Source organism: Triticum aestivum, chromosome 3B, assembly GCF_018294505.1.
Source record: "Triticum aestivum cultivar Chinese Spring chromosome 3B, IWGSC CS RefSeq v2.1, whole genome shotgun sequence".
NCBI classification, from domain to species: domain Eukaryota; kingdom Viridiplantae; phylum Streptophyta; class Magnoliopsida; order Poales; family Poaceae; genus Triticum; species Triticum aestivum.
In genome coordinates, this window is record NC_057801.1 from 477135910 (window position 1) to 477146720 (window position 10811).

Below are 10811 nucleotides of genomic sequence, written 5' to 3' on the forward strand. Positions count from 1 at the left end.
CGTACCCCCTGCACCCATATATACTCTTGTACCCTAAAACTTCTAGAACAGAAGATAGATCGGGAGTTCCGCTGCCGCAAGCCTCTATAGCCACCAAAAACCTCTCGGGAGCCCTTCCCGGCACCCTGCCGGAGGGGGAACCCATCACCAGTGGCCATCTTCATCATCCCGGCGCTATCCATGACGAGGAGGGAGTAGTTCACCCTCGGGGCTGAGGGTATGTACCAGTAGCTATGTGTTTCATCTCTCTCTCTCTCTCGTGTTCTCTCTCGTGTTCCCTCTATGGCACGATCTTGATGTATCCCGAGCTTTGCTATTGTAGTTGGATCTTATGATGTTTCTCCCCCTCCACTCTCTTGTGATGAATTGAGTTTCCCCTTTGAAGTTATCTTATCGGATTGAGTCTTTTATGAGAACACTTGATGTATGTCTTGCCGTGATTATCTGTGGTGACAATGGGATATCATGTGCCACTTGATGTATGTTTTGATGATCAACTTGCGGGTTTCGTGACATTGGGAACCTATGCATAGGGGTTGGCACACGTTCTTGACTCTCCGATAGAAACTTTGGGGCACTCTTTGAAGTACTTTTATGTTGGTTGGATGAATCTGAGATTGTGTGACACATATCGTATAATCATGCGCACGGATACTTGAGGTGACAATGGAGTATCTAGGTGACATTAGGGTTTTGGTTGATTTGTGTCTTAAGGTGTTATTATAGTACGAACTCTTTTATAGATTGATCCGAAAGAATAACTTTGAGGTGGTTTCGTACCCTACCATAATCTCTACGTTTGTTCTCCGCTACTAGTGGCTTTGGAGTGACTCTTTGTTGCATGTTGAGGGCTTGTCATATTATCTATCTATGTTATTATTGTTGAGAGAACTTGCACTAGTGAAAGTATGAACCCTAGGCCTTGTTTCCTATCATTGCAATACCGTTTACGCTCACTTTTACCACTTGTTCCCTTGCTGTTTTTATTATTTCAGATTACAAAAACCTATATCTACCATCCATATTGCACTTGTATCACCATCTCTTCGCCGAACTAGTGCACCTATACAATTTGCCATTGTATTGGGTGTGTTGGGGACACAAGAGACTCTTTGTTATTTGGTTGCAGGGTTGTTTGAGAGAGACCATCTTCATCCTACGCCTCCTACGGATTGATAAACCTTAGGTCATCCACTTGAGGGAAATTTGCTACTGTCCTACAAACCTGTGCACTTGCAGGCCCAACAACGTCTACAAGAAGAAGGTTGTGTAGTAGACATCAAGCTCTTTTCTGGCGCCGTTGCCGGGGAGGTGAGTGCTTGAAGGTATATCTTTAGATCTTGCAATTGAATCTTTTTGTTTCTTGTTTCATCACTAGTTTAGTTTATAAAAGAATGCTCAAGTGCTAGAAGAAGAAATCTCTAAATTGTTTAGCACTAAATCTTTGAATGATGAGCATGATTGCAATGTTGTTAGTACGAATTCTTTGAATATCCATGATGCTAATGATGATTACACTAGTTATGACGAAAATATCTCTTATGAGCATGTCAACTTTTGTGGAGTGCATGTTTGCATGAACACACCAAATAGAGAAGATAGATATTGCAAGAGGCATAAGTACTTAGAAACCAAATTGTTGCAAGAAGAGCTGGATGTTGTGCTGAAAATTTAAACTTTCTTAGCCATACCTGTGAACTTTGCAATGAACGTGATCATTTTAGTACCCAATGCAAATTGTTTCATGATCGTATCGTGTCCAAAAATTGTGATGACTTGATTTCCCTTGCACATCATAATGAACTTAGTTTGCTCTTGGGTTATGAAGAAATGAAACGTATAACTAAGGTTATTCCAGAATTTGCCCTTGATAGAGTTCTTCATTTTGATCTAGAGAAAATTTATATGTATTGTGCGGTGAATTGCATTGATAATCCTTATATTGCCAATTACATAAAGAAAAGAAAACAAACAGAGGATGAAGAGAATACTAACGAAAGGGAAGAGACTTCCCAATATCCTCCTATTATTTCTTATGATGAATCAGGTAACAAGGAGGAGCTTTCTATTCAACCAATCTCATCAATAAGGAGCTCAGAGAGGAAGGTTGAACCTACACATAATGTGAAGAAGAAAAAGAAAAGAGGAGCAACAAAGGTAGAAAGGTATCCCTCCCAAATGATGTTGCTCCTACTACTCATTGGGATGATGATAATTGCTTTACTATTGGTGCTATCCATACTACTAATGAAGACAGTGATTATGCTTATGATATGAAAAGGCCCAAGCTTGGGGAAGCTATGTTTGATGAGGATGACATATTTGAGAATATATTTGCTGCAATTAATGTTTGGCCCAAGCTTGGGGATGCTATGTTTAATGAAGATGATATTTTTAGTCTCCCAAGTTTTGATATGCAAATTTGTTATGATGATAGCATGCCTCCTACTTATGATGATTATATTTATGAAAGTGGGTTCGGAAGAGTGTCAACTTTAGGAAGTAGTGATCCCACTATTTTGGAGGATGATGAATTTTATTGTGATGAATATGAAAGTGGATTTGGAAGAGTGTCAACTTTATTTAGTGATTCTACTATCTTGGGAGAGGTTTCAATCGATTATGATGAGAACGAAGTTGCTACTTATGATGATTATTATGATGAAACTTATGCTATAAAAAGTAGTGATGATTATATTTACAAATCTTGTCATGATTATGACTACCCTTTTTTGAACATTAATCTTTTAATGTGGAAACAATTTTTAGTGTTCAAGTCTCTTATGATACTCCCACTATTTCGAACGAGAAGAAATTTGCTTATGTGGAGAGTAGTAAATTTTCTATGCTTGTAGATCATGAAAAGAATGCTTTAGGTGCTGGTTACATTGTTGAATTCATTCATGATGCTACTGAAAATTATTATGAGGGAGGAACATATGCTTGTAGGGATTGCAATAATATCAAGTTTCCTCTCTATGTGCTTCAAGTTTTGAAGCTATGCTTGTTTTACCTTCCTATGCTAGTTGATTATTGTTCCCACAAGTTGTTTGCTCACAAAATCCCTATGCATAGGAAGTGGGTTAGACTTAAATGTTCTAGTCATATGTTTCATGATGCTCCCGTTATGTTTCAATTCTTATCTTTTATGTGAGCATCATTATCATCATCATGCCTAGCTAGAAAGGCATTAAAGAAAATCGCTTGTTGGGAGACAACCCAATATTTATCCTTACTATTTTTGTGTGTACACATGATTATGCTACTGTAGTAATCATGTTTTATAGGTTTTGTTTCAATAAAGTGCCAAGTAAGACCTTTAGGATAGCTTATGGCGATAGTTGTGTTGATCCTGCTGAAAATCAGAAACTTTTGCACCCAGTAAATTAGTTTTGTTAATTCACAGAAACGTGCTTCTGATCGGATTCTTTTTGCTCTAGATTGTTACACAAATTTCTTAGGACTTCCTAATTTTGTAGGATTTTTGGAGTTCCAGAAGTATACGTTTGATACAGATTACTACAGACTGTTCTGTTTTTGACAGATTCTGTTTTCTATGTGTTGTTTGCTTATTTTGATGAATCTATGGCTAGTATTAAGTGGTATGAACCATAGAAAAGTTGGAATACAGTAGATATTACACCAATATGAATATAGAATGAGTTCATTACAGTACCTAAGTGGTGGTTTTGTTTTCTTATACTAACGGAGCTTACGAGTTTTCTGTTGAGTTTTGTGTTGTGGAGTTTTCAAGTTTTGGGTAAGGATTCGATGGACTATGGAATAAGGAGTGGCAAGAGCCTAAGCTTGGGGATGCCCAAGGCTCCCCAAGGTAATATTCAAGGATAACCAAGAGCCTAAGCTTGGGGATGCCCCGGAAGGCATCCCCTCTTTCGTCTTCGTTCATTGGTAACTTTACTTGGAGCTATATTTTTATTCACCACATGATATGTGTTTTGCTTGGAGCGTCGTTTTATTTTGTTAGTATTTGCTTGCTGTTAAAAATTCCCTAGAAAAGTCAGAGAATGGTATAATGTTGAATCTTTTTGCATATTGAGATCTGATAAATTTATTATAGTGGGAATTTTAGTTCATAATTTTTGGAGTCAGGGAAGTATTGATACTCTTGCATTCTTTACAGACTGTACTGTTTTGGCAGATTGCTGTTATGGTTGCATTGTTTGCATATGTTTGCTTGATTAATGATCCTATTTGAGGATAGGAGTATTAAATATGCAGAGGCATTTAGTATTCAATGTTGAATAATAATTTTAGTGATTTGTTACAGTGGAAAATGATAAGGTTTTGCATTGGTTTATACTAACCTATCTCGCGAGTTCTTGTTGAGTTTGTTGTGAATGAAGCTTTTGATAAAAAGAGAAACCATGATATGATAGGAATTAAGGAGACACAAAAGCCCAAGATTGGGGATGCCCAAGGCACCCCAAGATATTATTTCAAGAAGTCTCAAACATCTAAGCTTGGGGATGCCCCGGTAGGCATCCCACCTTTCTTCTTCAACAACTATCGGTTAGTATCGGTTGAGCCTAAGTTTTTGCTTCTTCACATGAGTTGTGCTATCCTTGCAATGTAGTTTTGTTTAGCTTTGCTTTCTGTTTGAATAAAGTATCAAGATCTGAAATTCTTAAATGTTAGAGAGTCTTCACATAGTTGCACAATTAATCGACTACTCATTGATCTTCACTTATATCTTTCGGAGTAGTTTGTCATTTGCTCTAGTGCTTCACTTATATCTTTTAGAGCATGGTGGTAGTTTTATTTTGAAGAAATAGATGAACTCTCATACTTCACTTAGATTATTTTGAGAGTCATTAATAGCATGGTAATTTGCTTAATATTAATATACTTGGTATTCAAGTGTGAAACTTTCTTATGCGTGTGTTGAATACTAAGAAAAGTTTGATGCTTGATAATTGTTTTGAGATATGGAGGTAGTGATATTAAAGTCATGCTAGTTGGGTGATTATGAACTTGAGAAATGCTTGTGCTGAAGTTTGCAAGTCCCGTAGCATGCACATATGGTTAAAGTTGTGTAACAAATTTGAAACATGAAGTGTACCTGGCTTGTGCATCCTTATGAGTGGCGGTCGGGGACGAGCGATGGTCTTTTCCTACCAATCTATCCCCCTAGGAGCATGCGCGTAGTACTTGGTTTTTGATGAATTCTAAATTTTTGCAATAAGTATATGAGTTCTTTTGACTAATGTTGAGTCCATGGATTATACGCACTCTCACCTTTCCGCCTTTGCTAGACTCTTCGGTACCGTGCATTGCCCTTTCTCACCTTGAGAGTTTGTGCAAACTTCGCCGGTGCATCCAAACCCCGTGATACGATACGCTCTATCACACATAAACCTCCTTATATCTTCCTCAAAACAGCCACCATACCTACCTACCATGGCATTTCCATAGCCATTCCGAGATATATTGCCATGCAACTTCCATCATCATATTCATGACATACATTACTTTTGTCATATTGCTATTGCATGATCATGTAGTTGACATCGTATTTGTGGAAAAGCCACCATGCATTATTTTTCATACATGTCACTCTTGATTCATTGCACCATCCCGGTACACCGCCGGAGGCATTCATATAGAGTCATATCTTGTTCTAAGTTTTGAGTTGTAATCCTTATGTTGTAATCAATAGAAGTGTGATGATCATCATTATTAGAGCATTGCCCAAACAAAAAAAGAGAGAGAAATGCCAAAAAAAGGCCTAAAAAAGGGCAATGCTACTATCTCTTTTCCACACTTGTGCTTCAAAGTAGCACCTTGTTCTTCATGTAGTGAGTCTCATATATTGTGCTTCAAAGTAGCACCTTGTTCTTCATATAGTGAGTCTCATAAGTTATCTTTTTATACTAGTGGGAATTTTTCATTATAGAACTTGGCTTGTATATTCCTACGATGGGCTTCCTCAAATGCCCTAGGTCTTCATGAGCAAGCGAGTTGGATGCACACCCACTAGTTTTCTTTTGTTGAGCATTCATAGCTCTAGTGCATTCGTTGCATGGCAATCCCTACTCCTCATGTTGACCTCAATTGATGGGCATCTCCATAGCCCGTTTATTATCCTCATCAATGTGAGACTTTCTCCTTTTTTTGTCTTCTCCACACAATCCCCATCATCATATTCTATTCCACCCATAGTGCTATATCCATGGCCCACGCTCATGAAAAAGTTTGAGATTATTTAAGTATGAAACAATTGCTTGGCTTGTCATCGGGGGTATAGAAGTTGGGAACATCTTTGTGTGACGAAAATGAAGCATAGCCTAACTATATGATTTTGTAGGGATGAACTTTCTTTTGCCATGTTATTTTGAGAAGACATGATTGCTTTATTAGTATGCTTGAAGTATTATTATTTTTATGTCAATATGAACTTTTGTCTTGAATCTTTTGGATCTGAATATTCATATCACAAGTAAGAAGAATTACATTGAAATTATGCCAAGTAGCACTCCACATCAAAAATTCTTTTTTATCATTTACCTACTTGAGGACGAGCAGGAATTAAGCTTGGGGATGCTTGACACGTCTCCAACGTATCTATAATTTTTGATTGCTCCATGCTATATTATCTACTGTTTTGGGCAATATTGGTCTTTATTATCCACTTTTATATTATTTTTGGGACTAACCTATTAACCGGAGGCCCAACCCAGATTTGCTATTTTATGCCTATTTCAGTGTTTCGAGGAAAAGGAATATCAGACGGAGTCAAAACGGAACGAAATCAACTGGAGAAGTTATTTTTGGAAGGAAAGCAACCCACGGAACTTGGAGTGCACGTCAGGGGAGATACGGGCTGCCCACGAGGGTGGGGGGCGCGCCCACCCCCCCCCCCCTCGGGCGTGCCCCCCTGCCTCGTGGGGCCCCCGTAGCTCCTCCAACGTACCCCCTGCACCCATATATACTCTTGTACCCTAAAACTTCTAGAACAGAAGATAGATCGGGAGTTCCGCCACCGCAAGCCTCTGTAGCCACCAAAAACCTCTAGGGAGCCCTTCTCGGCATCCTGCCGAAGGGGGAACCCATCACCGGTGGCCATCTTCATCATCCCGGCGCTATCCATGATGAGGAGGGAGTAGTTCACCCTCGGGGCTGAGGGTATGTACCAGTAGCTATGTGTTTGATCTCTCTCTCTCTCTCGTGTTCTCTCTCGTGTTCCCTCTATGGCACGATCTTGATGTATCCCGAGCTTTGCTATTGTAGTTGGATCTTATGATGTTTCTCCCCCTCTACTCTCTTGTGATGAATTGAGTTTCCCCTTTGAAGTTATCTTATCGGATTGAGTCTTTTATGAGAACACTTGATGTATGTCTTGCCTGATTATCTGTGGTGACACTGGGATATCATGTGCCACTTGATGTATGTTTTGGTGATCAACTTGCGGGTTTCGTGACATTGGGAACCTATGCATAGGGGTTGGCACACGTTCTTGACTCTCCGATAGAAACTTTGGGGCACTCTTTGAAGTACTTTTATGTTGGTTGGATGAATCTAAGATTGTGTGATACATATCATATAATCACGCCCACGGATACTTGAGGTGACAATGGAGTATCTAGGTGACATTAGGGTTTTGGTTTATTTGTGTCTTAAGGTGTTATTCTAGTACGAATTCTTTTATAGATTGATCCGAAGGAATAACTTTGAGGTGGTTTCGTACCCTACCATAATCTCTACGTTTGTTCTCTGCTATTAGTGGCTTTGGAGTGACTCTTTGTTGCATGTTGAGGGCTTGTCATATTATCTATCTATGTTATTATTGTTGAGAGAACTTGCACTAGTGAAGGTATGAACCCTAGGCCTTGTTTCCTATCATTGCAATACCGTTTACGCTCACTTTTACCACTTGTTACCTTGCTGTTTTTATTATTTCAGATTACAAAAACCTATATCTACCATCCATATTGCACTTGTATCACCATCTCTTCGCCAAACTAGTGCACCTATACAATTTGCCATTGTATTGGGTGTGTTGGGGACACAAGAGACTCTTTGTTATTTGGTTGCAGGGTTGTTTGAGAGAGACCATCTTCATCCTACGCCTCCTACGGATTGATAAACCTTAGGTCATCCACTTGAGGGAAATTTGCTACTGTCCTACAAACCTGTGCACTTGCAGGCCCAACAACGTCTACAAGAAGAAGGTTGTGTAGTAGACATCAGAGGCATAGCAATAGAAGCAAGACCAATTATTTCATCCATACTAGGTAATTCTTTCTTATGAGGTTGTCTACTAAACTTAGAGAAATTAAACTCATGAGACTCATCACCAAAGCTAACACTGACAGTTTGTTTATGGCAATCTATAGTAGCATTGACAATGTTCAAGAAAGGTCTACCAAAGATAATGGGACAAAAGTCATCTTGTGGGGAATCAAGAACTAGAAAATTGGTAGGGTATTTTCTTTTCCCACACAAGACTTCAACATCTCTAACAATCCCAAGTGGTGTGATGGTGTCTCTATTTGCAAGTTTAATAGTAACATCTATGTCTTCTATTTCAGTGAGTGCTATGTCATTCATAATTTCTTGATATAAGGTAAAAGGAATAGCACTCACACTAGCACCTAAATCACATAAACCATGATAAAAGTGATCTCCTATTTTAACTGAGACAACAGGTGAGGGAGTCCTGGATTAGGGGGTATCCGGACAGCCGGACTGTGTACAACGTCCGGACTATTGAAGCGTGAAGATACAAGACTCAAGACTTTGGCCCGTGTCCGGATGGGACTCTCCTTTGCGTGGAAGGCAAGCTTGGCGATCCGGATATTGTGTTTCCTTCCTTGTAACCGACTCCATGTAAGCCCTAGCCCACTCTGGTGTCTATATAAACCGGAGAGGTTGGTCCTTAGAAGGCCGATCACAATTACAATCATACCATCATAGGCTAGCTCTTAGGGTTTAGCCTCTACGATCTCGTGGTAGATCTACTCTTGTACTACCCATATCATCAATATTAATCAAGCAGGAAGTAGGGTTTTACCTCCATCGAGAGGGCCCGAACCTGGGTAAACATCTGTGTCCCTTGCTTCCTGTTACCATCAGCCTTGACGCACAGATCGGGACCCCCCTACCCGAGATCCGCCAGTTTTGACACCGACATTGGTGCTTTCATTGAGAGTTCCTCTGTGTCGTCGCTATCGGGCTCGATGGCTCCTTCAACCATCATCAACGATGCGGTCCAGGGCGAGGCTTTCTTCCCCGGACAGATCTTCGTGTTCGGCGGCTTCGCACTGCAGGCTAATTCACTTGGCCACCTGGAGCAGATCGATAGCTATGCCCCCGGCCACCAGGTCAGACTCGGAAACCTGAACTACACAGCGGATATTCGCGGAGACTTGATCTTCGACGGATTTGGGCTAGCGCCAGGAGCGCCGGACAGTCACGATGAGCGCGGCTTAGACCTGCTGTCAGATGATGCTCGGGATATCTCCCCGGCAGAAGCCTCGGATCTAAATCTGGGGCAGGTTGCGTTGCCTAAGGACGGAGGGCTGGACCCCGCCCCGCAGGCCGTACCCCCACCGGAGATGGAGCCAAACACAGGCCTCACTTCTAAGGAAGCCTGTGACTCCGAACCCCCGGATTCATATCCGGATGTAGGTTCTGGACCGCGCGTTCCCGGGCCCGCCGAGCCTGGTTGGGCTCCGGTAATGGAGTTCACCGTGGCGGACGTCTTCCAACACTCGCCCTTTGGTGACATGCTGAACTTATTGAAGTCTCTCTCTTTGTCAGGAGACTCTAGGCCAAACAATGTCCGGCTTGAGTGGGAAGCGGACGACGACGGAATTCGTTGCCCACCCACCACCCACTTCATTGCCACGATCGATGATTTAACCGACGTGCTTGACTTCGACTCCGAAGAGATCGACGGTATGGACGACGATGCAGGAGAACTACAGGGACCACTGCTCACAGGGCGGTGGGCGGCCACCTCCTCATACGATATATATATGGTGGACACTCCAAAGGAAACCAGTAGTGGCCAGGCAACGGAGGATAACCCCTCGGGGAGAAAAGCAAAGCATGTGCATTATCGGCGCCACTCCAAGCCCCGCCACATCAACACCAGCCCCAGAGACGAAAGCAATCCGTATGGTACCGAAGAGGAATACAGCCCTAGTCAGCCTACCCTCAAGTAGGCCGGACCGATCACGATGGGATACTTGGAGAGGGACAATTATACCCCCCCCCCCTCCGACGACGACGTAAGCCTCGGCAATGACGAATTTGGCATACCTGAAGACCTAGTGGAACAAGTTCGCTTCAAGCGACGGCTCATAGCCACGGCAAGGAGCCTGCAAAGGAAGCAAGAGCAGCTTAAAGCCGACCAAGACGTGCTAGTGGATAGGTGGACCAAGATACTGGCCACCGAAAAGTACGAACCCGACAGCCCCAGCAAAGGGCATACACGGCACAACTGGCTACCTCAACTCGAGCAGGAAAACCACAGGCACGCACCCAGACGCCCACACATCACTACGGTCCAAGACAGTAAGAAGCATACACGAAGATGCACCCTCAGACCTCGACACAAAGGTCATAAACGTCAAGACAAGGAAGCTGGTGCCAAGTCCGGCAACTCTCAGTCCGGTAAATGGACAAGGAACAGCCCAAGCCTACTCGACCAAAGCCACACACTGGATCAACCGTGTGAAATTCACGGCACCCCCAGAAGGACGGCAAAGAATACCAATAGAGAATGCAGGATCCTCAAAACAAAGCAGCTGGTCGCGCGCCGGAAGCAATAAGGGGAGGCGCTGCAT